Source organism: Sphaerodactylus townsendi, linkage group LG07, assembly GCF_021028975.2.
Source record: "Sphaerodactylus townsendi isolate TG3544 linkage group LG07, MPM_Stown_v2.3, whole genome shotgun sequence".
NCBI classification, from domain to species: Eukaryota; Metazoa; Chordata; class Lepidosauria; order Squamata; family Sphaerodactylidae; genus Sphaerodactylus; species Sphaerodactylus townsendi.
This window is the reverse complement of record NC_059431.1, coordinates 94,290,027-94,315,277: the sequence shown is the minus strand read 5'-3', so window position 1 is coordinate 94,315,277 and position 25,251 is coordinate 94,290,027. Positions and strand designations below refer to the sequence as shown.

At 42.0% G+C, this 25,251-nt stretch overlaps 1 protein-coding gene across 2 annotated transcripts in view; it reads left to right on the top strand.

Annotated features, from left to right (window-relative positions):
• Positions 1-2,812: 2,812 nt before the first annotated feature.
• Positions 2,813-25,251, top strand: part of LPAR1 (lysophosphatidic acid receptor 1) — a 58,857-nt gene continuing 36,418 nt past the window's right edge. Inside the window, exon 1 of one of the 2 annotated variants that reach the window (XM_048503457.1) lies at positions 2,813-2,944. The gene's annotated coding sequence lies outside the window, so the exon portion shown is untranslated. Of the gene's footprint in view, positions 3,023-25,251 lie in introns of both variants that reach the window. The other variant, XM_048503456.1, reaches the window with a different exon arrangement.

Below are 25,251 nucleotides of genomic sequence, written 5' to 3'. Positions count from 1 at the left end.
GAGCTATGCTGGGATCTCCAACCCACAGCCCCCCATATGTTCATGGACTATGATTCCCATCAACTCTCCCAGTTGGCCATCCTGAGAGGGGCTGTTGGGAATCATAGTCCATGAACATCTGGAGGTCCGTGGGTTAGAGAACCCTGAACTAGAGCAAAACTGAGATGGCGGAGGAAGACCTACCTTTCTTAATTCCTTCCTTTACTCTGACTACAGTTGTGTGGGAATAAAAGCGATTGTGATAGAAGAGGCACAATTTTTGGAGGAAAGGCAGAAATATTTCAGGAGAGTTGACAAAAGCAGCATCAGTTTCCAAATGGCTGCTCATGAGCTCTGTGTAGACCATAAACCAAGGACAATGGACATGTGATGGGATACCACTTACAGAAAAAAGTCTGTATACATTGGTGTACAATCAGCATATGTAGAGTAGAATTGCACCTGCTAGATCCAACCTTCTTCTTACTTGGATCCAGAACAACTTGTAAAAAAGAGCCTATGAGCATACAAGGGACATGCATTGGTTGTATGTATGCAACTGGAGATCTGTTTTTCACTTATACAAACTGCTGAAGCTGCAAAGGAGTAGCAAGCTGGCTTATACATTCACCTCAAATAAGATAAAGGTTTGAGAACAGTAAACAATGTAAGTCAATGTGAAATTACTTGATTGTGGTTTGCATTTCTCAGTAAACCTTGGATCAACATAAAGGATGTGTGGTAATGTTGCTTTGCTTAGCTTAACTGTGACACTGACACCAAAAGGAGAAGACATGGTCTTCTTTGGACAGCTGAACAGTAGTGTTTTTGTGTACTACTAAGAATTGTACCGAACGAGATCTGTGAATGTATACAGTATTTCCAACAGTGTGGCTTTGAAGAGGTGGACTATTTAGAACTAAAATGTTATTTTAAAAAAATTGAAATTATGCCAAATGTAAAATATAGAGTCACACTACTGTCTCATATCTCCAATGTACTTTATACAGTATCTACTACAAACACAAACTGAAATCTTAGCAGTGTGACAGTTGTATTAGGACCATGAGGTGACATCACATCACGTTTACTAGGCAGACTATATTATGGGATGTTTTGCCATTGCCTTCACAATTGTGAACACTTTACCCACAGCAAATTTGGTATTAATTTTACTGACTTTAGAACAGAGCCATAACGAGGGGGAACTGCGTCCGGGGAGACGATGTTAAGCAGCCAAACGTTCCCTGCCATGCTTACGCACCAGTGTGCGTAGGCAGTGTGGCTCATACATCACATTTCCCCCGCCTGGCACTACACAATTGCTGTAGAACAATTTCAGGCTTAGTCAATCTTAAGCCAGCTGCCTGAAATCAACTTCAATTGGGATCGAACTCAGGACATGAGCATAGCTTTGATCGCAGTACTGCAGTTCACAACTCTGATGTGGAAGACCTGTGTTCAAATCCTCATTCTGCCATGAAACTTGCTCTGTGACTTGGGGTTAGTCACACACTTGCCTCCTAACCTTTGTAGGGTTGTTGAGAGGATAAAATCATGACAGGGAGCATAATGTATGCTGCCTGAGATCCCTGAATGAAAGGCAGGATGAAAGTGTACTAGAAGATAGATCTTACAAGCCATCAAGTGTGAGTTCTGAGATTTCAACATGGCCTCCAGAATGAGTCCTTGAAACAAAAATGGAGACCTGCAGGGGTGAGAATAACTTCACTATTTACCAATACACACTCTCTCAGGAGGGCTCAAAACAGAAGATGGAAGTTACCATTTTGGCTGCTTTCTAACTGGTACTCTATACCAGCTTACTTTCACCCCTGGAACCCTGGCAATCCTATTGCAGTGTGACAAAGTTAGAGAAATGCATAAAAATTAGAGGCAGAGCTGGAAGTCTGAGTCCCACATCACACCCTCCGTTCTTTCACATTTTCATTGAGCAGGGCTCACATACAAGATGAGTTTGCAAAATAAAAACACCGGTAGTGTGTTTTAAAAGCATTTGACCACACAGACACCCTCATCATTTTATTTATTTACATTATCATAACTAGAGACCTAGTTTGGAATAGGGAGAAGAGCTCTACTAAGACTTATGGTGGTCAACTGAGGAGGTTCAGACAGAAAGAATTACAGCATCTCAGATAGCTGGTACAATGGCAGTTGTCCCCGTATTGGACTAGATCTAGGAAACCACAATTCAAGTCCCCACTCAGCCATGGAAGTTCCCTGGGTGACCCTGGACAGACACACTCTCTGCCTGACCTACTTCACAAGGTTGTTGTGAGGAGAGGGTGAAGGGTATTGCAAGCCTCTGTAGGTTCTCATTGGGTTTAAACACAGAATATCTCAGAGACAGGCAAAGAGATAATGCCATGTGGGGAAATTCGAGGCGCTTGTGAGGAAGGGTACGAGAGCAACGCGGCTCCAATTGTGCGCGCTCGCGTGCCTGTTGCGTGTGGCAGCTGCAGGCAGGTGAGAAAAGGCGCCAACTTAACGGGAGAGGAGGAAGCGCCCGGCTGCCGGGACTGCCTGGGAGCGGGAAGAAACACTCTTGGAAGCCGCGGCCATAGGCAGGGAGAGCGGAGGAGGGGAGTGGGAAGCAGGCACCCCACCCACCCACCGACCCACACACGCACACACGCAGAGCCGGCCCAGCGGCGGTGGCAGCGCCCCCCACCTTTCCCCTCCCTCGCTCGCCCCGTGTCCATGAACGCAACTGCAGGCGAGGAGGCTGCTGCAGCCTCACCTCTTTCCCTCCGCAAAGCGACGCTGCCTTCCCCCTCGCTCGCCCTTTCCAAAGCGCCGCCGGGGCAGAGGATGGCGCTTTCGCCCCTTCCCCGCCACGGCTGCCCCCCAGCAAAGTGAACCCACCGGAGAGCCGCGGCTTGGGAAGAAGCACCAGCAGGCGGCTGGCTAAGAGAAGCAGCGGCGAGGGCGGGAAGCCCCGGTGGGTGAAGGCTGCTGGGCGAGAAGCTCCGCGGGGCTGGCAGCGGCAGCAGCCTGGGGGGGGCTTCTCCTGGGCCAGGTAACGAGGTTGGGGGTTGGGAAGGAGGGATTTCTGAAAAGGGGATTTGCTTTCCTTCCCTCTTGTCTTGAATTCTCCTTCAAGCCCTCTTTGGGACGCTTCGTTCCTAAGCAAGCAGGCAAGATTACTTTTCCAGGCATCCATATCTTGGAAAGAAAGAAAAGAAAAAAATCCAACTTTGCTGAATGTCCAACTCTTACCCACATCCTCCACCCCTCCAAAGTTGTTTGCACAGTAATGTTTGCTAGGTCGCTTTCTATTAGTTTTGTATCTGAGAGACGTTTCTCCCTTGAGTTTCTTTCTTTTTCTTTTTTTAACTTGCTGGTTGGGCGTTTCGTTTGAAGGATGAAACGACTGCAGAGAAAGGAACTTTTTTGTTTGTTTGTTTCCCTTCAAGTCTAAGTTGCACACCCGTCTCCGGCTTTTAAATCTGTGCGACTGTGGGATTCCTTTGCTTGCTCCTTGCAACGTTGAAGGAAATTTAAATGCAGACGGCTTCTTGGTGGCGGTGATCCTTTGGCGCAGCAGTTTTCTCGATCAGCTGAAATCTTAGACACGTTGACTTGGGAGCAAGCCCCGTCGAGGCAGATGTGGCTAATAAGAAAGCTTGCACAGGATTGCCCTTTTTCCCCCTTATCGCCTCGTTTGCATTGCAAGTGAAAATTTGTTGCAAAGTAAAAAAGATTCCTCCGCCGACTGCTAAGTCGTCGTGGTAGCTTCTAACAGCTAAGAAAAGTAAATGCGAGGTTTGGTGTGTTGGTTTAAGTTCCTGCCTTGAATATTTAGATATTTCGTCTTTTGCAGTCTGTTTCCTTAAGTCGACTGTGTTTTATTGAAGCCATATGGTCTTTTGATGTTTAAAGAGTGAAGACACGCTGGACTTATTACTTCCATCCTAAACTGAGGTGTTGGATATGTGAAGGACTCCAGCTCAGGGCTTAACCTTTTAACTGTCATTCCCTGAAAGCATTCTTACTATATCTAATATTGCCTAATGTGGGATTTGAAATTGCCGAACACACTTTATGTTTAATTTATACTTGCAAACAGATTAAAGTGTTCCAAAATGGTTGGTGCCCCCTCCTCACCCCTTCTTTCCAGTGCTTGCCATTCACTGTGAATTCTGTTCTGCATTAGGCACTCTCTGGTAACTACCTATTCTTTTTAATCACAAAATGTAAACATATCCTTAAATATTTAGTGTGTGGTAAATTTTAAAGTAACCTCCCCAGTCCTTATCAGCCTTTTAGTTTATTAGACAGTTGAATCTTAAATAATGACTACATCCATTGTTTGTATGTTGACTTGTGATTTGCTGAATTCAGAGGCACTGCCTGCATATCCATAGTTTGCGACTGGATCAACACTTTTGTTTAGTGGAAAAAGCATTGTAGCTGGTGTAATGGTCAAAGTAACAAGGTCTGTGTGGGCTAAATGGGCAAATTTGAAAAATAACAACAAATGCTCCCCTGACTGAAGACCTTTCACGTAAGCTTTTCTCCCTCTTTTCCCCTTTGGTCCTTTCTCTTACCCCCACCCTCCCACCCCCCTTATTAATTTGTGTTAGTTTTCTCAGTGCAGAAGGAACTATATTAACATCATTTAATGAAAGAAAATGTACACAGAAGTGCAAAAGAGATGAGGAACCCAGAACAGCAGTGTATTCTTGTGCTCAAGTTTTTCATGGGCTCATTGTCTTGAAGATGCTAAGCTAGCAAAACCAAGTGTAGGAGTTCAGTTTAGGTCAGATGAAAGTCACGGTGAGACAAATATGGAAGAGACAAGGTGGGACCAGAGCGGACCAGATGACATATCTATCTGAATCTGTTAGTGTCAGACTGGGAATTTCTCTTCAAAGAACATCTTCACATGAGATTGTATTCTCTGCTGGTTCTGACAGTAGCATCTTGTTTTATTTGTCCATCCCCTCCCATCTTATCTCTTTTTCCACAAACCACCACACCCATGTTTTTAATCATTATATTAAATAATCATAGAGCCACACAGAATATCTATTATTTATGATCAGCAGCCTCACACAGTAAGAGGGCAAATAGATTTGTACTTGTTTTATGTCAACATATGAACATTTAAAACAGCTTATATCCTGGTATTGTTAATTTTAGGCCTTTTTGTAACTTTTGACAACAGACAGATTGTTTCCATGCTGTGGACATTCTCTGCAAACCAGTCAATAGCACCATTAGCTGCATGTGGAATAAAGAAGGAAGATTCACCTGTCAGTGGATATTAAGCTGTACAAATAATTCACCTCTATGAAAGAGGCACTTCTCTAATCTCCTCCCATTGTTCAGCAATGTCAGTGGAGGTATATCTCTTTAATTGTTTTAGGTGAGCTGATTTGCATATAGAAACATATAAGTACTGCTAAACCCCATACCACTATTAAGGAGTAGGGGTGTACACCATGTTGTTCAGTATTTTCAGATTTGAGATTATTGGACCCCTTTTTTAAGATGAAAAAAGTTGAATATCTATGCAGGTAAATTAGGTGGAACTTTTTTGGTTATTTCTTTTCAGATAATGTTTGGCTCCATTAAAGTCTATGGGGAATTGAGGGGGGCTCTGAGGAGCTGCTTTTCAAGGTAAAGACATCAAATTTGCAGCAATGTTGCAAGTGTCTCTCCTTTGAATAATGTCAAAGTTTGGTGAAGTTTGGGTCAAGGGGTGAAGGGGTCCAATTTTATGAGCACCCAGTTTTCCTCCATTTGAATGCCCCATAGGATGGAACTCTTCTACTAAAACTTCATCAAAGTTGGAAGTTCTTCTGAGGACAGTCATCAGCAACTATCCTGCACATTTGGTGCCTCTATCTTGAAAAGCAACCCACCAGAGCTCTGCAAAAATCTTCTGTTGTATGCAGTTGCCCTCCATCCTCCCACCCCCCTTGTTTCCAATGAAGGAAAAAAAACACAAGTTTTTTTCCCCTCTGGGGAAAAGCAGTGTGGCATGGCTGTGAGCACCCACAGGCCAATGCAACCTGTTCCAAGACATAAGCCCAACAGAACCATATCAGAGCCCAATCCAGCAAAACTGCAAACGAATGCCTTGTGAAGCCTAACAGAACCAGTATCAAATAAACAGAGAAACACAACAGAAGAAAATCAAAATGGGAGCACTCCAACAAGATGAACAGTTTTGGTGCAGCTGCATTATTCTCAGCATGCAATTTTGGTTTGGGATGGCTGGCCAAGAACCAAGTGAGCCAAGCATCACCTTCAGCATCCCCTGTGCCACACAGCTATTTAAGTTTGGTGGAGCCATTTGGGTGCAGGTGGATTTGGAATGGCATCAGGGATTGTGGAGGTCATCACCAGTCACACTGCTAAATAGCTCTGCCTCTTCATTCTTTTGACTTGTTCATTTTGGGAAGAATGTTTCACCCTGACTGCCCAAGACACATTCTGAGGAGACGCAGGCGAGAGCACGTGCTCACTTTAGCCAACCCCAAAGTCCAGAATTGGGTAGTCGAATGGGGACGTGTTGACCTTCAGGAAGACCAACTGCTGAGCATTCCAAGGAAGCAGTATGAGCGATGTTTTGCCCCAATAAGAAAAAAACACACTGTACACACTCTTTGGAGGGCAACAGAGGAGCCTCTGAGCCACAAGACAGAAGTCCAGCCAGAACAATTCCTTCATAGGCCAGTGGTTTTGTGGAGTGCAACTCATAGAGCTCAGCAAAGTATTTCCTCACCATTACAGATCCTGTCTTGTGTGCCTTGTCTTCCCACAGTGTTCATCCAATTAGTTCCATCTCCATCATCTTGGCAGTTGCCCTGGGGGGATGGCACCTGGCACGGCAGGTGAGCGACAAACAGCAGCAGAGCATTTTAAGAAGCCTTCCCCAAGAAAACAGGTTTTGTTGTGTAGAAAGTCACCTAACCTGACCTTGCTTCAAAATATAGTTTTCCATTTTTTTCCTCAGCTTGTTGAAATAACAACTAAGTAGTGACTTCCAATTCTAGAACATGTCTAAGGTTAACCTGCAACTATCTTGGAGATGGAGTGTCAAAACTTTTTAAAAAGTGAGAAGTAACTGTACTAAAATTTGTCCTGGCTCCTCTGCTGCAAGCTCCCCAATTCCGCACAAAGGAGCTGAAAAGAGCTCATCTGCAAAGTCAAGCTACAGCCTGAACTGGTGAACTAGTTTTTGAAGACATCTTTTAACTGTTATGAAGCTCAAAGCTGACTCTGAAAAGGTTTACTGTATGCTAATTACCTATTTGGCAAACAAGATCATTGACTCTTCTCTTCTTGATACCTACCACAAGCTTAATTAGGAAGAAACCTAATTTTTAAACTAATTCCTGACACATCTAATGAAAACTAGCCTCTGTTTAAATCTCAACTACTGCATCAAAATGGCTCAAATGAAACCTGCCAGAAAGAGTACAGAAATAAAATTCTACCAACTCAACAGAGCAAAAATGAACAGAACCCTTCCCCACAACCTTAAACAAATGAAAGAAGAACCGGGGGCTAGGCAATAGCTCATCACAGCAAAGAAGCAAGTGCCAGAAAATGAAGGCGTGGCAGAGGAGGAATCAGCACAAAAACGGGGGCATTCCGGGGCAGGACGGGGTGGAGGATGCACCAGTGCACCAGGCGCTGTCCCCCCTTGCTACTCCTCTGCTCACGGGCCACGCTGCTTTCAGTGCAGCTTTGCCCCTCCCTTTGGATTGCACAGTTAGTGTCATGTTCTCTAATTTGGTTTACAATCTCTACAATGTAATTGTTGGTTGAAAGAATTATGCTGTTTTTACTGCATTGTTTTTAGTTGTGAACTGCCACGATCTCTGTGCGAAAGCCAGCCCATATATTACATAAATAAGTATATTATCCATTTATGAAGTCAGATTATATATGAAGTAAATAAATATGTTTCCTATGATAAGCATTTGTAGAAGGGGTGGGATAAATAGGAATGGAACTAATTTCTGTAATGTATTAACTCCAACCACTTGTATTAGATTTAGAAAATATTTTGCCAGAACTACCTGCTATCTTACAAGGTTGCTCTTTCTTTAATAGTAATAAAATCAGGCTGTGGCGGAGAAAGTAGTTTGCCTTTTTAAAAAAAAAATGTACTCAGAGCTTGGGTGCTCCTGAATTGGTTTCTGAAAGTTACTTGAAAATATTAGGAAATCATATTGTAAGGATCATTTGTTGTGCTGCATTGTACCTTTGTTTAGAAATGAGTCTTTTTTTCCAGGTTAGAGGTCTAATTTCAGCTTAGCAGTGAAAATTGTAGGCTCTGCAGTCTGCTGGTATTGTTTTAAGCCCAGGTTTTTATATTGCTGTCACAGAGAAATATATACATATAATCACATATACATATAACCATACATGTGTTTTTTGGATCATGGAAACAAGGTGCTTTCTGCTGTTTTTACAGCTGTGTATAATTTTGGCTCAACTTGTTTTTATAGCTCCCGAAGGCTTGCCTGTAACTTGTTGGTACCTTACATTTTGGAAAGTGATAAAGTACATGCAGCTCAGGTTTTTGGGACTGTCCTCTGTGCCAATCAAGGCAACAACAAAATATGACCACCCACACTTTACATACTTCAGAGATTCTTCAAATGCACTTGTAAATTAACAAAAAAAGTTCCCCAACCCCTGCCCCCCCCCCCCCCCCCCCCCCCCCCCGCAAAAAAAGAAAAAAGAAACCAGCTTGGTGAGAACTGGAATGTTAAGAGCACTGGTGAATTATTTAAAGGGGGGGGGGGGAGTGGAAGAAAACCTGGGAAAAGTGTCAATCTCTTTGGACAGCCTTTGTAGTAAGAGCGGTAACAGGACAGCAAATTACAGAGCCCCACAGAGAGGGATAGGGTTTCTTCACCCAAATCAGTGATTAGCTTAGCACCAGAGGGGTGGAAAAGGTCATATGGGTATGATTGTACCAGGATTGATAAAACTGTTAGGAGAGAATTATGCTTGCTTTTTTCAGAAGCAAGCAAAGTTCGAGAATAATTTATTATCCTTGTAGGAAAACTCCATGCAGGCTGACATGGCTCAGGATCTAAACTGGCGCACCAGTTTAGTCTAGTTGTAGTAGCTTACTGTGCCATTTTCATTCTACTTTGCATTCCTGTGTGCACCTGAAGTCTTCCTTGTTCCCTGTTCGCCATGCAGATAGGTATATGCAATGGTGGGATTCAAATAATTTAACAACCGGTCCGGTGGTGGGATTTAAATAATTTTACTACTGTTGGTTTACAAGCACCATTTTAACAACCGGTTCTGCCAAAGTGGTGCGAACCTGCTGAATCCCACCACTGGGTATATGCAACTTTCTTCTGTTATCCAAATAAAATTAATTTTTTTTAATTTAAGAAAGCCTGTGTTGTGCCCAGATCGCTCAGATTGTGTGCAGGCCAGCTTTCAAGTCAGTCAGGTTCCTCCTATTTAGTTGGATGAGTGATGTGTGAATGGGCGGGCGGGCGGGGGGTGGGGGCGCAAAGTGGGCCTATCATATTGTGACTCTGATCTTAGACAGGTGATGGTAGTTACCTGGTGAGTGAATGTGGGCTGTTGTTTCAGGGACAAACAATAGCCAATGACTCCAGAGTGGCTGGGGAAACTGGGTCTTCTACCTTTGCTTCCTTCCTACACATTCAAGAGGAAATTGGATGGGGTTTTGGACACTGTTCTCACTATCATAATTCTTTCAGACTTTCACTTTGTATTTGCTAAGCACTTGCCTAACACCGTAGTAAAAATGCCAGGCCGCTTCTTGGCAGCCCCAGGAGCTTTGGAAGCAGGAAAAGAGGACATGATGTTATGCTACATGCCAGTGTCACATCTGACTGAAAACTCGAGCGTGAGGTCAGCTTGTTGGCTGATGTTCTGGAAACTCCATGGTATTACCATAGAGTGAGTGTTCTCTGCTGTTTTCACCCAGATGTGAGATCAACATGTAGCATGACTTCCTCAGTGTTTTTGTGCTGGCCTCAGAGGTGAGGGTGGGTGGGGGAGCCATCTGTGAGAAAATACGTATCTGGGCACTTGGCATTCCTGCACTATAGTATTTGTCTACATATATTTTTTCTGTAACTGAAAACTCGTTGAAAAATATAGTGGGAATTGCTGTTCAGCATTAACGTTTGTTAAACACTTTACTTTGCACAAACAAGGCCTTCGTAGAGTTGATATCTATATCCCACCTGCAGAATTTGTGTTGCCTTTTCCTATTCCCTCATCTTGTGCAGAGTTTTTTCAGTAGCGTTACTTGTTTTTGTTTTCTATTTTCAACTGTTTTGTTTTTTATTTTCAAGTAACAACATTTTCTGGCCCTCTGTTATAGTTTTAATTATTCCAGTTTTCCGTATAGTTTATTGTTTTGCATATACAGATTAAAAACGAAGAAGTTTTTGTTTAGTCCAGTCATCCAGAATATGGTTTCAATTAATATTGTCTGTAGACTAGCATAATCTTTTTATCCATCATAGGCTTGGCCATCCATACATTATTAGGAATACAGTAAAAGCTTTGCCAACAGGGAGTTGAGATCCAGAGCAATCTGTCAATTAGCACTGTCTGGTAATTTCTTTCCCCTCGGCCACCATATCCCTGTGTGTCCAGGCTTGTGTGCACTCCACTTCCATCTCTCCGTGGCCAGTTTGATCCCTCCAGACTTTATTGAGTTTATGGGAGATGGTGCTGCCAGCTGATATCATCTTAAGATTCTTCCACCCCCCTCAGCTGTCTTCAAGATGGAGGCTGCTTGTCTCTGTGCTGAGTAAGTGAAAAGAGAAAGGATCCTGCCATATGTGGAAGCTGTTGCCATTCATTTATACATTGACTTACAAAATTTACCAAAATTTACCTTGCCTTTTTGCCCTCACCAGGGCCTCCAAGGTGGTTAACATTGGAAACATATATAATAAAAACATGTCTTAAAAACAAAACATAAACACATTAAAATCAAGCTAAATCTCATACGTGTATGCATAAAGTTCTGGCAAGTTGTAGCTGAATTGTGGTAACCCTGTAGGATTTTCAAGGCAAGTGATTAAGCAGAGGTAGTTTGCTGCTGCCTTCCTCTACAGAGCCTTCCTTCCTTGGTAAACTCCCATCCAGGTAAGGTAAATAACATCCCATCAAACCTCTATTTTAAAAAGACAGCATTTTTCTCCAGCCCTGTGGTGACCATACGTAGAAGTCGACTGATTTTGCCTGAGGACCACTGTAATATTTGCCAGGGTCGATCCTTGTTTAGTTCCTGAGATCCAATGAGATCTTTGGGCTATCTAGGTCAGAACTAAAGTTGCTTCAAGCACTGTGATTCAGCAAACCAGCTGTGCCTCAAGGAGATTTGGATGACTTTCGGTATTGACTGTGATTGTGAACGTAGAGTACTTCTTGAAAAATAACTGCTATTCCTGTTTACATTTCTAAGGATTTTAGGTTTCATTTTTCTTGGTTTTCCTTTATGGTATAGCTGTGTCAAAAGAAGATGAAGGATTGCTGATTCATTTGCAGTGTTCCAGGACTATACAACAGCAAAAAATGTGAACACTGGCAACAGGTCATTGTCTTATTTCTTTAAAAAATGAAGCTATGTGAAGTATCAAAAACATCTACCCTGATGTTTTGCATTTTTCTTCCTTCCTTATCTATATGTTAAACTGCTTAAATAATAATAGTTTTGGAGTACAACTTGTTGACTTGTTTGGTTGGAAGAATTATGTTGAATTGCCAAAGATTTTACACAACGTGCTTAATCCTGCTACTTCTCTATCTTTGAACTAGATCATGAAAATGGAAACAGAGTTCATGTAGTGTAGCGATTAAGATGATGAGTCAGGAAATCCCCAGTTCAAATTTCATCTCAGCCACAAATGTATTAGGTGGCCTTAGGCAACCCCTCAGTCCTTTATGCTCAGCCTTGCCTCTGCAACATGGGGATAATAACACTAGGTTATTGTACAGAGATGTTTCATGGATTACTAATGTGTGAAGTACTTCGAACTTTTAATTTAAAAAAAATAGATTGTTCTTCTAAATCTCTCTTCTGAATATGGATTGTTCTTCTAAATCTCTCTTCTGAATATGGATTAGGAATGCTAGCCTCCAGGTGGGACCTGCGGATCCCACAGAATTTTAGTTCATCAGACCACAGAGATGAGTTCTCCTGGAGAAAACTGATTATTTGAAGGGTAGACTGTATGGCATATGGTACCCCACTGAGGTCCCTGTCCTTCCCAGGCTCCATCCCTAAATCTTCAGGAGTTTTCTACCTGGAGTTGGCAGCCCTTCCCCACACCACTGCCAGTAGCCAGGGAGAACTTGGTCACTCTAATATAGATGTTTTTTTTCCAATATGATTTAATGGTGGGACACTGAAAAAGTTTGCTTTCTTGGGATTTTACTTTTCTGTATCCTGGAACAGCCCCCTTCTTATGCGGTCTGATCTCTTAACCATGTGTAGGAGAGTAGGAGTAAACTGTATATTTGAGAACTTCCTTCCATCCCCTTCTTGTGACAGATTCTACTAGGTTTGCCAACCCGCAGGTAGGGGTTGAGTTATTCTAGAATTACAACTCCAGACTATAGAGATAGTCTGAATAGTTTCCCGTCCTCACCCTTTTAACATCTAGCCTGATAAAGAACTCTGGAGAACTCAAAAGCTTGCACACTGTTGTTATCTTAGTTGGTCTTAATGAAAGGTGTTTCCTTTTATTAGCAGACGTTAGGCTCTTTCAACCTAGCCCAGGGGTAGGGAACCTGCGGCTCTCCAGATGTTCAGGAACTACAATTCCCATCAGCCCCTACCAGCATGGCCAATTGGCCATGCTGACAGAGGCTGATGGGAATTGTAGTTCCTGAACATCTGGAGAGCCGCAGGTTCCCTACCCCTGACCTAGCCTAAAGGTCCCTGGCCCAAAGGAAGTTCGGCTAGCCTCAACCAGGCCTAGGGCCTTCTCAGCCGTGGCTCCTGTCTGGTAGACAGTTCTGTCCAATTAGACCGGGGCCTAGCAGGAGCTTATGCAGTTCCGCAGGGCCTGTAAGACAGAGCTGTTCCACTAGACATATGGTTGAGGCAACTATGATATGATTTGGCCTCCCTCTCCCCTCCCTTTTTCTATTGAGTCTGCTGTTAACCCTTCAGTGGATTTGAATACTATTTTATTGCCATCTTGGAAATAATTATGTGCACAAATGGTATATTTAATCTGATTAAATTAAAAATTAAAAAGTGAGGGTGTGAATGAAAAGATAACTTGGCAGCATGACAGACAAAAGCCATCAGACTATTTCTTGGTTTTTGAAATTATGTGATTTTCTCAGATTTCAGAACAGTTGCCATACTAGTCTGTTTCCTACAAGTGCTGGAAGGCAGGTATGTTTTCTGTGAATGAGTGATTGCATGGGTGATGTGGCAGCTTTACAAATATGTATGTAACTGAAGGAATCTGTATTGAATGAAAAGCCATTTCTTTGATGTGGCAATGAAGACACTAATACAGGATGTAAATTCCAATTTGGCTCCGTAGCCTGAGGTAATCTTTTACTGTTTTAACCTTTGCTCATAGATTATTGTCTCATTTAGTTGGTACTAATTACTAGATTTTAGAGGATTTTGGATGACAGGTTGAAAAGAATTTACAGTGGATATAGAATGAGGCTCAATAATAAAACATGGAATCTAAATTCCATTGAGAGTTGGCAGATAAGTTTCCTAATGATGTGTTAATTGAAGGTGTTTCAGTTAAGGACTATCAAAAAGCTACTTTCATCAGATATTGTAATGCTGCATATTCTGCATCGCTCTCCTCTCTTTCAAAATAGGTACAAGCTAGTATTTGAACTTCAGGCTGAGAATTGTGCTGCAGATATTGATACAAGTTTCATAGTGGTATCTCCATCTTAAGTATGGCATGTTGTTTAGTGGCATAATATACATCTAGAGTTGCCAGTCTTCAGGTTGGGTATGGCTATCTCCCAGAATTACAGGTAACCAGATCAGGCTTTCTGAGGTACAGATATAGCTGACATAGCCACGGAAGCTAAAGTACCACAGAGGAGATCTGGTTTTCCAACTATAGTCCAGGATCTAGCAGTACCCCCAAGCAATAGGCCTGTTTCTTCAGTGGGAGTGCAACCCCTTTCAGGACAGGCTGACCCCAGTCCTTGAGCATTTTTGTAATTTTTAAGAATGTTCTAAAAAAATTTCAGCAAAGAATTACATAAATGAGAATATTTTTTATATAGGGATAGAGAAAAAGAGAGAAATCAGAAAATGAAACTAAATCTGGGAGTGAAGAAGTGGAGAGGCTGCTTCTAAAAGCCAAGACTTGCACACACACTGATCCTGAATGTTTTCAAGACTTGAACCCTAACTTGTCCATCTGTCAAACTGAAGGTCGCCAGAACATCTGGAGTAGCTGGAGCCAGATCCTGTCAGCTCCAAATCCAGTAATTGCCCCTTTCAGTGATGTGTGGCAAGGAGCTCCACAGAGCTCAGACCAACTGAAATGCCATTTCCCTGGAAGTCCAAGCACTTTTATCATTGACCAGCAGCACCTCAGCCTTCTGTGGGTTGAACTTCAGTTTATTGGGCCCCATCCATCCCAGAAATAGGTTGGTCCAGAAATAGGTTGGTCCAAGGTATTTTTGATGCATTGTTTTACAAATAAAGGAAACTTCTGTGGATCAACTAGATTCTAAGAAGTGTTATCACTTGCAGTAGAATTTAAAACTTAGTAATTCTGGATTTTCTGCCTAGACATGCATATCATATATTCCCTTTATCTGGAAATAAATAGTCCCTGCTGAATTAAATGGGGCTTACTGCTGTGTAAGTATTGCAAGAACTATTTTTTCAAAAAAGATAATAAGTTTCCTGAGCAGAACCTTATACATTGCTTCAAGAGTAGGAAGTCCCATTGATAACAATGACATTTACTTTGAATAAGCATTTATGGTAACAATTAAGTACCTAAGAGGTCAAGAAATTGTTTAAGGAGCCACTAATTATAAAACTGCCAAATATTAAAAACACACGTGTATTTATTACAAATTAAAATAATCTACACTTGTAAAAGGCACATAATAGCGTGCACATAATATCACAATTACAATACACAGAAGAGTCCAATAGGACACTTTTTGATCCTTAAAAACAAGTGTTTCAGCCAACTGGCCTTCCTCAGTGGTCAGAAGTAATACAATAATGCAGTATTCAACTACCAGACTACAAAATTGCAATTATGACACTTTTTTATAACTGAGATCAATTGTATAAATACAAACAAAAAAGAAAGAAAAAATAATTAGCCAATTTGATATAACACTTTACATATTCATATAAAATATATAAAATATTTTGAGAAAGAAACTTACTGGAGAGTTGTTAATTAAATTGGCACCCAGTCTTCCACGCAAAATCTTGTCCTCTTAAAGAACATAATACAATGTGTCAATCATTCCCAATTGTTAAGGAGAGTCTAAATCAACACTTCCAGAGGGTCCCCCCTCCCCCCGTAATTATCTCCTCTGGCAGAAAAGGTGTAGAAAAGAAAATATTTCCCAGAATCTAAAGAACATCTGTATTGTTTATTTTTCCCAACTAATTGTTGTGAGGAAGGTACATTTGTATTGTTCAGTCAGTCAGTCTGTCTTGCATTTTCAAAAAGAAAGCCTAAAAACAATACAGAGTAAGGTAGAAATTCTGTCAAAATAAAATTTTAAAAATAGTAAAATGATTTTAAAATTAAACGTTTTACAGAGTTTTTTTTAAAAAAATGTGCTTAATTTAAATTGCCTTGTTATTTATCAATTGATTGCCCTTCCCCTCTGCCTCTCTACAAGTTCCTTACCAAATATTTTGCCCTGTCCTATTGCTTTCGCCCCACCCTTCCCCTGCACACTCTGTTAGAAACCAGAATTATCTCATCTGGTTGAAACTAGTTATCCTTGAAAGATTAAACCAGCAGAATTTACAGAGCAATCCTAAGCAGTGATATTCCAATCTAGGCCCATTGGAATCAGTTTGTTTAAACTGGAATTAGGATTGCACTGTTAATGTCCTAGAAAGGTATGAGGAAAAATAGCCTTGCTGTTTTTAGCAAAATCTAGATTTTTATGGATTTTCTTGGAAAGAATTGGCAAAGTGAGCAGGAGACTGAATTTAAAAGGTGCGAATGTTGAGCAGTGGAGGGGGGAAATGAATGGTGGGGGCCAGGTCAGATGAGCTCTGGTGCATGAGAACTCAGCTGTGGAGTACAAGAAAACATATAAGCAGACACCATGACGCCTATGGGCATAACTTTGAAGTTCACTATTATATTAAGTGCTTTCCCCCTGCTACTTCCATACTCCAAATGCTCCTATCTTCAAAGCAAGATTTTTTTGCAGGGAAACAGTCCCCCAGGATCCAGTTAAATGGGTTTGCATATAATATGAATTTATATCCTTATAAAGACTGTAAGCAGAAAAGAAATATGGCTGTATTTGAAGTATTCTATAAACTTTTATTTTGCCTTTCTTTCTGTATTTTGCAAAGTCTGAACTCGTAAACAGACATGAGTAGTTGAAATAGCACTGCTGAGTTGAGACGAATGTAGATTTATCGACAGATATTACTCTATAGCATAAAATGCTGGAAACTGTTTTATAGTGTAGGGCAAAATAAGTCATAGATTTCCATTCATCTGTAAAAAGTAAATTTCATTCACACACAGCCACAATTTGAAAGGGGAGAGAAGATTTACCCCTTTAGTACTTGCTCCATTGCACTATTTGTAATCAGATTCCCTATACTGTTATTAGCATTGCAAGGTGGGGAAAAGATCCTTTAAAAATCCATCACTGGCCATTTCCACACAGCAAAATACCTGTGCACCACCGGCTTTTAAAAAACTGGGTCTGTTTTATCCCAGGGTGTGCATTTGCATAGCTGCCCATTTTTTTGAAAGGATCCAGCGAAAACCAAGAGGAAATGCTCCCGTTTGTTCTGCACGAGCGCAGGGCTCCTATATTAACATTGGAAGCAGATCTGAGCATTCCCGGTGTCTCACGTTCTGATTGGCTGTTGTTTTTTTGAGTGGCAGCTGCAATCAGATCTGAGCATGCCCGGTGTCTTGCGTTCTGATTGGCTTTTGTTTTTGAGTGGCAGCTGCAACCAGATCTGAGTATGCCTGGTGTCTCGTGTACTGATTGGCTGTTGATTTTGAGTGGCAGCTGGAATGAACATCAGGCAGGGAGATCAGGTGGCTGGGCGGGAGAAATAAACTGGGTCTGCTCCCGATTGGTTTTCGCACAGTAGTAGGAACAAGAAGGGTCACACCGGGATTTTTTAAAAAGAACCTTCAAAATGGCAATTTTTGAAAATCCCGGGCTAAGGAAAATATCATGGGGCAACACTGGGGCAGGCCCGCTTTAGCACTGAGAACTGCGGAAATTCTCAGCTGCACAGGGATATTTTTCTTGCTCACCATCTGTAGTTTACCTTTTAAAGACTGAAAAAGATCCATGGTCTGAATCTTGTCTTTTTGTGTCATTTCTTGCACAGTTTCAGTGGCTCCTAAGATCATCACTAATGTTTTGTTAGCAGACATAAAATGAATTTTGGTTTTCTAACTTGCCAATTAAATCAGACAAATTGTAATTCCAGTATTTTTTCTTACTAGCTGTAAGAATGTGTTCAGTATTCACAAATGGATTTCATATTTGAGTCCATCTGTTTCCACTCCCCAGTAACTCAAACCTACAGGCCTAACTAAATATATTTAAAAGTAAGCTCTGTGAAACCAGTCAGTTTTGTACAAATGTGTTCAGGATCTGGTTATCTTCGTTGTTAACTGAATTGGAGAGAAATATGAATGGGTTATGAAATCCAGTCTCAATTCTCCAAACTTTTCCCAATTCTAATGGTCCAAGTGCAGTCACTTATTCTGAAGCTTATTCAGTATCTGTTCTGAAGCCAGAATATCTTCATTTCATTTCAGGTTATCTTCTCATGGCCCCATCCAACAAAGGGGTGTGTGTGTGTGCGTGCGTGCGTGCGTGCGTGCGTGAGAATCTGCCTGTGGGAGCAGTGCATGGCATTTGCCCTGGCCGTGGGGTGAATATGCCGGTGTGCAGGCACCGTGGCCATCTCTGGCGTGAGCATCATTTGTTATAGGAATGTGATGGGATGTCACTTTCAATTGAATTCCAACATGTTTGGAATACTTGTGTTGGTTTTGGAGATTTACTAGTAAGCAGTAATTCATGTAAAAAACCTCATCATAGTTAGAGAAAGTACTGGAATGGGTGAGAACCTTCTTCCACAAAAGCAAGCGGTAAATAATTTCTTATTCAAGGTTGCATCAGAAGGAACATTGGGTTGCATCCTTAGGTTTAAGGATCATAGATATTTTCCCCAACACTCTTCCGTCCCTGCTAAGTTTATTCCAGGGCTTGTGGGATCCATGTAGTCTAACATCTATGTAGGGTGGGAAGCTGCAGTTGGGTGGGGGTGTTATGGCTCAGCCTGGTCTGGCTGGGGACACCTGGAAGGAAGACTCAGATGGAGAAGAGGGGACAGTTTTGGTTCCAGATTTCCAGGCACTGCCTGGAAACAGAGCTTGAACAGTCAGTAGTTCCTGCAGGACCAGGTCCAGAGGCTCAGGCAGAGCATTCAGGCTGGGACCATAGCCAGGTCCAAGATCTGAGATTCCCCAGCCAGGGTATAGCCAGGTCTTCAGCCTCTTGATACTAAGCCAGAGGGGACCCTGCCAGCTCCTTCACCCCACCCCACCCCACCCCACCCATCTCCAGAGCCCCAGGAGCAACACAGGAGGAGACTGCGTACTAGTTTGCAGCCAAGGAGATGCAGCAGCAGGTTAGCAGCTATGAGGGGAGCTGAATTGTATGCAGAGTCTTTGCAGGAGCCAGGCTAAAGTTACCCAGCTACCAGAAGTTACTGCGCTAGTGAATGGGAGACTGGTTATAACAGAGGGTTGTAGCGGAGCTAGCTTATGGTAGCAACGTTGTGGTTCACTTTGCAGGTCACTGTTTCTGTTTCTAGCTTTGTCTTGGTTCCACACTCTTGTGTACTCATTAAACGACTGAACCTGCTAAGAACTGTGCCTGGATTATCTTTGGTTCCTGAGGGCCTGTCTATGATGCGAGGAGAATGGGGAAAATCTCCCTGTGATCTCTTGTCTGTCAATGGAACTTGCTGTCCAAAGAGACAAAGCGATTCCAGACCCTTCCCACTAACTGATCATGTGATCCAGCTCATCACTCCCAGTGCCATGATGTGGTAGAGATGTTTCCAAAAAACACATTGTCACACTTTTTGATTTTTTAATACAGGGACGGAATTTTTATTTTTCAAGTGTGTTTTAAATTATTGTTTGTATGTTCTTTATGATAGTCCAGTGACAAAATACATTGGGAATTACATATCTGAATCAGTAAACTTGTCTCCTGTGTGTCTCTTGTGTCCTTTGGAGCTTCATCTTTTCCTGTTGTGTAGTTCATCCTCTCTGTGATGCTTTGTGATGTTTTCTATTTAGACTGCTCTTTAAGTGGACAGTAGAGAAGGTTTGAAGCATTTTGTGTACTTGGTGTTACTGACTTGGACCATAACAATAGACCTGTCAACAAAGCAGCTATTTAAGATTGGACTGAGGTCATATGTAGAGCACGAGTGGCTTAGTGGAAACAAATGAGAGTAATGTTATTATTTTTAAAAAAAGAAAGAAATTGTGCAGCAACATTTGGGGGGCACCTTGGGCTGCAGCTGGAGGGGGAAGTGAATAAATCACACTCTGCTGATATAAATTCTCCCCATGAAACACTGTGTTGGATTCAAGCCTTGTTTCCACTGGTGAGAGGCACCCTTCTCTTCTGTTTCGTTTCTGGCAGAGGAGTGCATTCTTTTGGTGCATTTTTGTTAGAGCCCCCTAAGGATAGGACTTGCTCTTTTCTCTTTGTGTCTCCTTTTCTTTCCACCCTATATTCCCCTTCATCTTCCATTCAGATATCCATTTCTCCTTTCTAACAGATTTTTTAAAAATCCCTTTTTCCTTCTCTCTGTTCCTTTTTCTTTGAGTACAAGTTCTGTTGTGGGGATAATGGTGGAGCCGTGATCCGAACACAAGGTCTCATGAGAGCCCTTTGGCAGAGAAAGTCATGGCTAATCTGGCCGTAGGAAAAAAAAGAAGGCCTCCTGAACTATACAGCAAGCCAACAAGATTCAAGCAAATGTTGAAGAGGGAATCCTTCCTACTTGGGCATCAACGATCAGTCTGAGATTGCACCCAGAGAGGGCCACATCCTGCCCTCTCTAGTTACTAGTTCAGCATTTTTTAAAAACTGAAACAAAGTTGAGTCTCATCAGTACATTGATGGCACTGTAATCCAGGTCTCCATATGGCCATAAAGATGTTACACAATATGGAACAAGACTGAACCCCATGGCACCTTTAAAACAGTAGCTCAGGGATAAAGCATTGCTCTTACAGGATCGTCTTCTGAGATCTGCTCCCCTGATCCATAGCAAAATATTATTTTTCAGTGACAAAAGTATATCATGATTGATTTTGCTGAAATGGGTTTATGGCCCCATCCGAAGGGGAAGAATCCACCAGTGGGAACAGTACGCGGCCATGCCGGCACATTTTCCTTTGCGGGGCACTTCTCCAGTGGAGGGGCGAATCCGCCAGCATGCAGGTGCTGTGACCGGCCCTGGTACTGGGACCGTGGAAGTTTCGCAATGGCAGGGAGGCTTTTTCGCTTTGCAAGCCTCCATACACCGCCAGGAAGCCTCTATGGGAGTAGGTGGGTGGCCGTGGCCAGTCACCTGGCTGCTTGGATGGGGCTGCCCCCCACCTTGGAGAACCTGCAAGAGTGTATTCCCCCATCAGTGGGTGAGCTTAAGTAAGACAGTTCACAATTGATGTGGTTTCTGTTCTATACCCAAGCCAAAAATCATACTGAATAATCATACTGAATAATCATACAATTATCATGCTGATAATCCAAATAATCCAGAAACACTTGGAGGTGAGAGGAAACCACACTTTTGAGCTACTTGCCCTCTTAAAGGCAAATCGGAGACAAGCTATCATTGTGGCAGACTATTGTAACTGGGCTACCACATCTGTAGAGGTCCACAAGTCTAAATTAAACCAAATAATAATCTATTCATGACAACAAAATGATTTTAAACTCTCGCTTTATCCCCAATCACCTTTCTTCTGTCCTGTACAGAACAGCAAAATGAAGACATGATTGTCTGCATGCATAGCCCTGATATTTTTTGAAACAGCCTCTGTTTAGGCTGAGAGAGTTTGGGTTTCCCAAGGCTTTGAAGGGAAAGGTCTACTTGGGATAGCACTGTAAGAACTGAAAGAAGGAAGTAGATAAAGTGATTCTTGAAGAATGATTGTCAAAAGCACACTCAGCAGTAGCAAGAAGAATAATTCATTTAACTGCTTATCAGAAGATCAGTATAGATTCTATCCTGTTAGCAAGGGGATCTCTGCTTATTATTCATTTCCCACTTTTCATATTTTTTTTTACTTCTGAGGGTGGATATAATGTCTTTTTGTACTAGCTACATTTCCATCCATTCTCCCACTCATTTCCCAGCATATGAGACTTTAATCAAAGAAAAGTAAAAAATTATTTTTGATTCAAAGGGGAAACAACACATAACTTTCAGGAAAATCCTTGTTCAAAAACATTATTCATGATATTTTGCTAGTAGTATTACAAATCCAAGTCTTTTTGCAGAACTCGAATTCTGATATCTTAATCATATTGCCCTTTGTAATGACAAGAAGCATCTGTATAATGTTTATCTTGGGGTTCCACATTTTAGATAAAATATTCAGTTCCAAATCTACTGGTAAATCAAGATGAAAAACATGGTTTTATGTTTAAACAATATTTATTCCAATCTAAGCAATAGAACAGACTGGTTTACTACTGCATCTTGCAATGCAGTTCGAAACCCTTTCTTATGGGCTGTTTCAAATAAACCTTATGCAGGTGTATCTTAAAAATAATTCCATATCTCATATCATAGACTGGAATAATTGTGAGAGATGCTCGTATGTCTGGAGGTACACGAGGGCTAAATGGCACCGATTCCGCATGGTACAAATATAACAGGTTGACGAACGGAAATATCCCAGTTTGGGCAAAAACTTCTCATGGTTCCCTCCCCCAAAGTGGGATTGACCCATGATATTTCCCTCAATCCAGTTTTTTTTAAAAAAATACCAAAATCACAATCTTTTTCAAAAATTCCGCATTGAACCTGCTCCCAAGGGAGCACCACAGGCGCTCAACAGCTTTATTTTTCCTGCCTTGCTGCCCGTTCTCCCTACCTTACATGATGTCAGTTTTGTTTCTGCTGAGCTGCCAAATGGTATGTTAGCCCGCCATTTCAGAAACATTCCCCAAGATGTTTTCTCCCTTTGGCAGCAACGGTGAGCGCCATTACACCCATGCTTAGGGCACAAATAGAATGAAATAGACCCGGATTCAGATATAATGGATGTAACCTGTTATTATTATGCTGTGTAGAATCGACCTGGTCAAACGCTATGGACTGGTATAGAATTAGATCAGGAGTGGATTGTGGTTTAATCAACGTTCAGACCTCTCTAGATGTCATGACCCTTCTTGTTGTAGCTGACAGCTCATCTGAGGAAGAGTTAACAGAGCCTCACAGAGAAATGCCAGCTGAATCAGCAGAGCCAAAACCGACACAGGCTTCTGGCTCAGAGCTAATTAGCAGAGTTAAGGAAGATCTAGCAGCTCTGGGTCTCCAGATGCAAGTCAGCATTGCAGACCGAGATTGAGAGGTGCCGCTCAGCAAGACTGAAGGCAAGGCATTACCCAGAGTCTTTGCAGGAGCAGTCCCAGGCAAGTAGCTCTGAGGAATAAAAACCCTTTGGCAGGAACTGCAGTTGTGTTTGCAATGTGGATTCTACCTGACCTTTTCTGCACACCACTGTTGTCTCTAGACCTTACTGAGAACAGACCGGCTTCTGACCTTGATTCCTGTACTCTCCTGGTTGCTTTTTGTATTCCTGGCAATTGACTCCTGGCCTGATCGATTTTTGTTTGGGCTCTCCCACAAACTTGTTAACCTTGGACTATTCTTTGCTGAACTGCCAGCAACCCAGCCCCTGCTCTGAGCCTCCTGGCAGCACACCAGCCCCACCCAACCTACACATGAGCCCTGGCCGTGCCCCCAGATTCTGACTGCAGACATTTCTAGTAAAACATGTTTTTACCAATGCACATGCTGTTACCTAAGGTGGAGATACAGTCTCTCAATATAGTGGGGAAAATGAGCTTTAGAGCAGACTGCTTATTAAGGAATCTTCAATACCAGTATATACGAAAATCAGCTCTCAGAAAAAAATCTCCAGGGAAGAATATAATGCAGATTTGGCAATCTTTATTGTAGGGATGCTTTGTTCACAAGCACTTGATTCAGTTTAGCAAACATGCACACGTAGAGTTCCTAAGATATAGATAGGTTGGAAAATAGATTTGGAATAGAAAGAGGGTATGGGGTATATGGGTAATACAATCTGATTATGAATTAAAGAAGATCCAGGGTTGAGAGCCAAACAGCCAGCGTTGGGTTTCGGGGGGCATTGCACGCGTGGGTACAGCAACAAAGACAGAAATATGTCAATGGCGCTGGACAAAAGGCATTCTGGGAGAGGGTAGGTCATTTATTGGGTAAAGGACAACCTCTGGGGGGTGTCAGGACAACCTCTAAGAGGTGTCCAGTTGGATTGTTTGAGAGACTATGGAGTGTATGGTAAGGTGGTCAGAAGAAGTTAGTTACAGAAGGGAATATCTGGGTTAAGATAGTCAGGGGAGGCAATGACATCAGGAGTCTCCTTGTGGCTAGAAATGAGTATTCAGCAGGATCATTGTATCCTGTTGAGAACATATTCTTCCTTGACTGGACAGATAAAAATGCGCTGTCATGACAAGCAGGCCGAGAGCATGAGAACTGAAAAACTATTGACAACAGGCTGGCTTCTGACCTTGATTCCTGGACTCTCCTGGTTGATTCCCCGCTCTTCATATAGGGAGATGGAACTATTTATCCGTGCGGAGTGAACCTCCAAAAGATATTATTTACAACTGTAGGAATTAAAATTTATTTGGAGGAAAATATCTGGGCAAAGTGAAATGAACACAGGTGAATTCCAAAACAGAAGCTATGTCTCTCTTCAGTGGTGTGAAGATAAAAATGGTTATGTTAGAGGCAATACTTTATTGCTTCGAGCTTTTGTAGACACAGATTGCATTTGGTGATATGTGGCTGCTATTGATAGCTGGCCAAAAGCTTGGGCACTTCCCTTTGCAGTTTCAAAGGGAAGGTTTCAAAAACTGGTTTACTGAGCTGTTTATTAAGCTGCCGGAATAGCTTGTGGACTGTTTTTTTTTGATTTGTTAGACTTGAAACTGTTTCAGTAAACTTGTGGAGTGAAAAGGGAATGTTCTAGTTATATAAAAATGAACTGGTTTTGAAATACATTGTGAGAATAAACCCAGAAATGAACATGAGTTATTGTACTCAGCATGATGTAGTGGTTAAGAGGAGTGGACTCTAATCTGAATAACTGGGTTTGATTCCCCTTTCCTCCATGTGTATGGCGGACTCTTGCCTGGTCAACTGGATTTGTTTTCCTGCTTCTATACATTAAGCCTGCTGGATGACTTTGGGCTAGTCACAGTTCTCTCAGAACTCCCCCAACCACACTTATTTCACAGGATGTTTTGTTAAGGGGAGAAGAAGGGAAGGAGTTTGTAAGCCACTTTTGAGACTCCCTGCAGTAGAGAAAGGTGAGGTATAACTACAAACTCTTCCTCTTCTTCTTCTGCAATGAGGGTGGGTGTGAGTGGTCCTTAGTTTTGATAAATAAGGGAGAGTCATCCGTGCAGGAGAGTAAAGTGTGAGATAACTAAGAAAAATACAAATGTGAATAGGAATTAAGGTGTGTCCTTTTGGTTCTTTTTTTTTGCCTCCCCTCAAAAGTTGAAGTAGATAGAACATACATATCTTTAGTTCATGTGTCCTAATTGGGAAAAACACTCATACTATCTTTAACGCCTGGAAAATAATATGAAATACACAATGGGCCACTAGGCAATATAGACATTGAAACAATTTTTTTTGGAATGGCTGTGTTTCAGAGTAGCAGTAATAGTTTCCATCTTGACATG